The sequence below is a fragment of the Sturnira hondurensis genome, unplaced genomic scaffold (genome assembly GCF_014824575.4).
Source record: "Sturnira hondurensis isolate 20B ecotype Veracruz unplaced genomic scaffold, ASM1482457v3 Scaffold0004257, whole genome shotgun sequence".
In the NCBI taxonomy this organism is placed as follows: domain Eukaryota; kingdom Metazoa; phylum Chordata; class Mammalia; order Chiroptera; family Phyllostomidae; genus Sturnira; species Sturnira hondurensis.
In genome coordinates this window covers 5,560,823-5,566,822 of record NW_028076888.1, presented here as the reverse complement: position 1 = coordinate 5,566,822, position 6,000 = coordinate 5,560,823, and positions in this window count along the sequence as shown.

Genomic DNA, 6,000 nt, shown 5'->3' with positions numbered 1-6,000 from the left:
CCCTCCGGGAGCAGCTACGGTTCACCCAGAACACCAGGAGGCAGCGCCACGAGTGGGCAGACAGCCCCCACACCCACCCCGTGACGGGAATGCAGGCAAGGCATCTTCTGGGCACCATCTTCTCCAGGACTCCGACCCCCTGGTCTTGGAAGTTGGTCAGCTGTAGGGGTTCCATCAGGCCATGTCGTCCTGAACTCCTCTGGGCTTTCTGTTTGAACTACATTAGTTTTGATGAAGCTGGTTGTCAACCCCTATAACTAGACCCCATCCAGGGTCACAAAGGTTTGGTCCCTCACTTCGGGTCACTCTCTGTGAGTCGCCATGTCTCTCAAAGTTGACACTATGGAACGTCAGGAGGTCCCGGGGAACAGTGCGTGTTCCCTGCACTCCTTTTCTGTCTGATTTTCTCCAACATTCCACGTCTGGTTGGGTGAAGGGATTGTCCCACTTTCCCTTAGGCAGTCCTTGTCTCTGCACAGTCGTAAACTTTTAGTGTTTCTGAGCACCTGGCACACTTACCTGGCTTTAGAATATTTGCTCTCTGGGTTTTCACAAAATCGCTCTTTCTACCTAGCACGTGAACAAGTTGCTTGAGAACTTCCACCAAGATGGAGGCATAGGTGGAAAAACTGCCTTCTCCCACAACCAAGTTTGAATACAACAAAGGTTTGGAGAATAAAGACACAGCCACAAAACAGAAAATTGAATTATACGGAAGTCCAACAACCACTAACCATTCAATGGGGACGGTAAGAGGGGCGGAGCCAGCAGCGGAGCAGGGTCGGGCAGGACAGATCCCTGCCCCCCACCCCCCCGACCTAGGTGTGCAAGTGGCCGGGACCCAGTCAGGGTGCGGGGCAGACTGACCACGGTCGCACATTCGCGCACAGTGAGATGGACCACGTAGGCCCCAGGGGGCGAGGGCTGACGGCGGTGGCACACTCGCCTGCAGTGGGACGAAATGCGACAGTGGCAGCTGCTGCACCTGTGGCTGCGGCAGGAGACAGCAGATGGGACGCCATTGCCCCTCTTTGACCCCGCCCCCACATACAGCGTCACAACCCAGCCACTGAGTTGCCCTGCTCTGGTAAATGCCTAGGGCTCCGATCCTGCTACAGAACAGGCACGAACAGCCCAAAAGATGGCGCAAGAAGAACTCAAAGTCCCAGAGCCGATAACTCTAAGCAACCGACAAATTGCCAGCCTCTCAGAAGCACAATTCAGGACACTGTTTATCAGGATGCTCACAGAACTGGTTGATTATAGTCACAAATTAGAGGAACATATGAAGGCTAAACTAATTGAAATGAAGGGAGATGTCCAGGAATCCAATAGCGATGGAAAGGAAACTGGGACTCAAATCAATGGAATGGACCAGAAGGAAGAACCAAACATCCAACCAGAAAGGAATGAAGAAATGAGAATTCAAAAAAATGAGGAGAGGCTTAGGAACCTCCAGGACATCTTTAAACGTTCCAACATCCGGATTATAGGGGTACCAGAAGGGGGAAAGAAACAGCCACGAGTGAAAAACTTATTTGAACAAATAATAAAGGAGAGCTGCCCCAGTCTGGCAAAGGAAATAGACTTCCAGGAAATCCAGGAAGCTCAGAGAGTCCCAAAGAAGTTGGACCCGAGAAGGAACACACCAAGGCACATCATCATTACATTAGCCAAGACTAAAATGAAGGAGAGAATCCTAGAAGCAGCAAGAGATAAGGGGACAGTCACCTACAAAGGAGTACCCATCAGACTGTCAGCAGATTTCTCAAAAGAGACCTTACAGGCAAGAAGGGGCTGGAAAGAAGTATTCCAAGTCATGAAATCCAAAGACCTACAGCCAAGATTGTTTTATCCAGCAAAACTTTCATTTAGAATGGAAGGACAGATAAAGTGCTTCTCAGATAAGGTCAAGTTCAAGGAGTTCATCATCACCAAGCCCTTATTATATGAAATGCTAAAGGGACTTATATAAGAAAAAGAAGATGAAAAATATGAACAGTGAAAGGACAGCAAACTCACAGTTATTAATAACCACACCTAAAACAAAAGCAAACCTAGAGGACAGCTAGATCAGGAGTGGAACCATAGAAATGAAGAACACATGGAGGGTTAGCAAGAGGGGAGTGGGAGGAGGAGAAGGGGGGAGAAGGCACAGAAAATAGCATAGATGGTAGGTAGAAAATAGGGGGGAGGGCGAGAATACTGGGGGAAATATAGAATCTAAAGAACTTGAGACACATGGTTATAAACTAAGGGGGGAGAATGGTGGGGGAGGGAGTGTGTGGGTGGAGGGGAATGAAGGGGGGTAAAAGAACAATTGTAATGATGTAATCAATAAAATATATTTTTTAAAAAAAGCAAGTCGCTTGAGTTCAGCTGCAGGATTTATACACCAAAGTGAGTGGCTGAGTTGGGATTTTCAATTCTGCCCCAACTAGCATGTTACACACCCTCTTATGTAAGTCAAAGGACTCTGGGACGTTTGCACAGAAGGGCTGTTTTTGTAGCATTCCTACCCGTGCTTTGAGCTGGGACTGGGGAGTTAAGGCCAAAGGTTGTTAAGATAAACAGTAATGGGAGTTGACTTTCTTAAGTATTAGAGGCCAAGCATTTGAGGATTTTCTAAAAACTAAAGGTCAGCATGAAGCTCTAACTCAAGTAAGCCATGGCTTTGCTGTGTCCATCTCTGGGGGGGCGGTGGCACGGGGAGATTACTGACCTTTGTCCCAGACCTGCTCTCTCGAACCCAGGTTGCTGTAGTTTTCCAACAATCCTGGGACCTGGGAGGCAGTATTTTTTGCTGGTTGTTAGCACTTTAACAAAGAAATAAGAAGGCTGGTAGCATGTAACACTAGTAATAGAAGAAAAAGAAAACTGGCCGTTGATTAGATATTTACGTGCTTTCCTTAAAAGGAGCCTACTTCGCCATAACTTGAGTGCGTCCAGATGTTTAGTCACCTTGACTCAGCATAACTTCTCCCTTGACAAATCTCAGACTAGAGCAATCAATTTGTTCCTGCAACAAATCTGATAGCTGCTTCCTTGTAACCCAACCCACAGAAAGAGGAAGTAGTTGCAACAAAGCTGAAGAGTGTGGGAGGCCCTAAGCTCTCCTGAAGGGAGCTACTGTGTAAAGTTGGGTTTGTAAAAATGGCTTACAAGTGCCTTCCAAAACTAGTCTTTGAAAGTTAATTTCGGTTTAGATTGGCACTTAAAGTCAGCTGAACACGTGTAATGCACTCCTACCCCCAACTTCACTGGGAAGGTACCTCTGTGCATCTGTGTGACAATGGAGGGCTCCTGGGGGCAGGAGGGCGTGCAGGGCTAGCCCTCGTGGACCCGGGGGTAAGTTCACTTCCGCCACTCACTGGCCGAGGAAGTCAGCCTCAGCCTCCGTGCCCTGAGTTTCCTTTGTCTTATTAGGTAACATTAACAGTGACATCTTAGAGCTGTCACTATTTGAAGTGACAATTTGGAGTTTATATGCATTAGCTTGTGTTGACATGGGGAAGGAGGCGGCAGGACCGACAGGAGGTGGAATCCTTGCACCCGAGGGGCCTGCAGACTCAGCGCCTAGAGAACGGCAGGGGCTCGGGGCTGCTCCCTCTGCGTGTCTCTTCTGAAGCTTCTCCCTGCATTTTCTGCTTCTGGATTTCTGCTGCGAGGCTGTGCGGATCGGCCTGTGGAAGAGGAGTGCCAGGGGAGGCAGTGTGAGGCTCGGGCTCTGATTCAAGGCCCCACTATCAGTGCCTTCAGCAGGAGTTCCCAGCCCCCGACCACTCCCTGGGGACTTGAGGAAAGCCTTTGTCACAGATAGAGGGACTGGGCCATGGAGGGTGTACTGGCTACAGCAATATGAATCGATAAGAAAGCATTAAATTGCCCTGGCTGGTGTAGCTCAGTGGATTGAACACGAGCCTGAGAACCACACAATCGCAGTTCAATTCCCAGTTGAGGCACATGCCTGGGTTGCAGGCCAGTTCCCAGCAGGGGACTCCCGAGAGGCAACCATACATTGATATTTCTCTCCCTCTCTCTTTTCCCTTCCCCTCTGAAGATAAATAAATAAAACCTTTAAAAAAAGGTTGATTTTTTTAAAAAGCATAAAATTGGTAAAGATGACTAAAAACATTTTAAGGCTCTTTGAAATGAACCAAAAACAAATTCAAAGCCATTTATTCTTGGGAAAAAGTGACTAGAGCTTTAGGTAAGAGCAGTGAAAAAGCAGCCTTCTTGCTGGGACTGCTCCCTCTCCTCCCCATCCCACCGTCTCTCTGTTGGTAAGGAAAAGGTGTTCGACCAGCCCGGGACTTGGCCCCAAAGGGTGCAAACTTGACCATGTTTGTTTGGGGGAGCTGGGAGGGGAGGAGATCTGTACCTCTTCTGTCAGCTGAGACGAGCAACGTGGGTAAGAAGCGAATGGGGGAAAGTCGTGGCTCTCGAGCCTGAGGTCTCCATTAGGGAAGCGGCAGACTAGCCGGAAATTTGATGGGGAGGCTCTGGAAGTAAGTGCCACACAAGGACCAGAGGAACTCTCAACACATCCCTGGTGGACTGGGAAACTACCTGTGCAGCAGAGGTTCCAGAAAGCCCAGCCAGAAGTGAAAATCCAGGAAACTCAGGGAAATGGGTGAGCTGGGAGTGCAGTTCCCAACACGCACACAGACATGCCCGAGGGGTCTGCAACCCAGTGTCCACCCAAGTCACTGGCTGGCAGCTAAATTAAGGAGACGCAGGGCAACTCTCAGGCAGCCAAGCTAAAGACAAACATTAAAAAAATCTGAACAGCCCTGGCTGGTGTAGCTCAGTGGATTGAGCCCAGGCCTGCAAATCAAAGGATCACAGTTCGATTCCCAGTCAGGGCCCATGCCTGGGTTGCAGGCCAGTTCCCAGCAGAGGATGCACAGAGGCAACCATACATTGATATTTCTCTCCCTTTCTCCTTCCCTTCTCCTCTAAAGATAAGTAAATAAAATCTTTAAAAAAAAATCTGAACAGAGTACCAAGAGGTGAAATGGGAGTTCTAGAGGACAAGAAAGGGGGGCCAGAAAAAATGATTTGAGGAATTAATGGCTAGAAATTTATAAATGTGCTGGAGGACATTAATGTAGAGTTCTAACTCTGTGAACCCCAGAGTTACCCCAGGGTAATGACCAAGAGATACCTACACACATCATAAACTGCTGGAAACTACAGGGAAAGTTTTCGAAAGAGCAAGAGAGAAACAATACACCGTGTACCAGAGGACGGTGTGACTAGCAGCCGACGGCTCATCAGAAACGGTGAAAGCTATAGCCACTGAAACAAGCTACTCAAGGCACTGAAAGCAAAAAACTGTTAACCAAGAATTTTTTAAGCCTGCAAAACCGTACTTCAAAAATAAGTGCAAAATAGCCCTGGCTGGTGTTACTCAGTGGATTGAGTGCCCGCCTGCGAACCAAACAACCGCAGTTCGATTCCCAGTCAGGGCACATGCCTGGGTTGCAGGCCAGTTCCCAGCAGCGGATGCGCGAGAGGCAACCATACATTGATGTTTCTCTCCCTCTTTCCTTCCTTTCCCCTCTAAAGATAAATAAAACCTTTAAAAGAATAAGTGCAAAATAAAGACATTCTCAGATTTAAAACAAAAATATAACCATTGAGAGAAAGAGCTAGCAGACCTGCCCTATGAGAAATAGTACAAGTCACCCTGGTTGACCCCCAGGAACCCAAGCGCACATTGAAGTGCATGTTCCCAGGCATTGTGTTAGCATGTGCTCTCGGGGGAGGATTTCTAATAGGATGTGCTGGTGCCCACGACTTAGGGTGCCCAGAAGGGTACAGAAGAGAAGGTGGTGGCCATGGGGAAGAGGTTAAGACACCTGGGATGACACGTGTTTGGACTGGGAAGATATTGCAGAATTCATGGCTATGTCATTGTCAAGTGGGAATGCTGCCTAGAGCAAACAACCCAGTTAATTAACAGACCATTTTCTCACCCATCTTCGCCGGAACTAG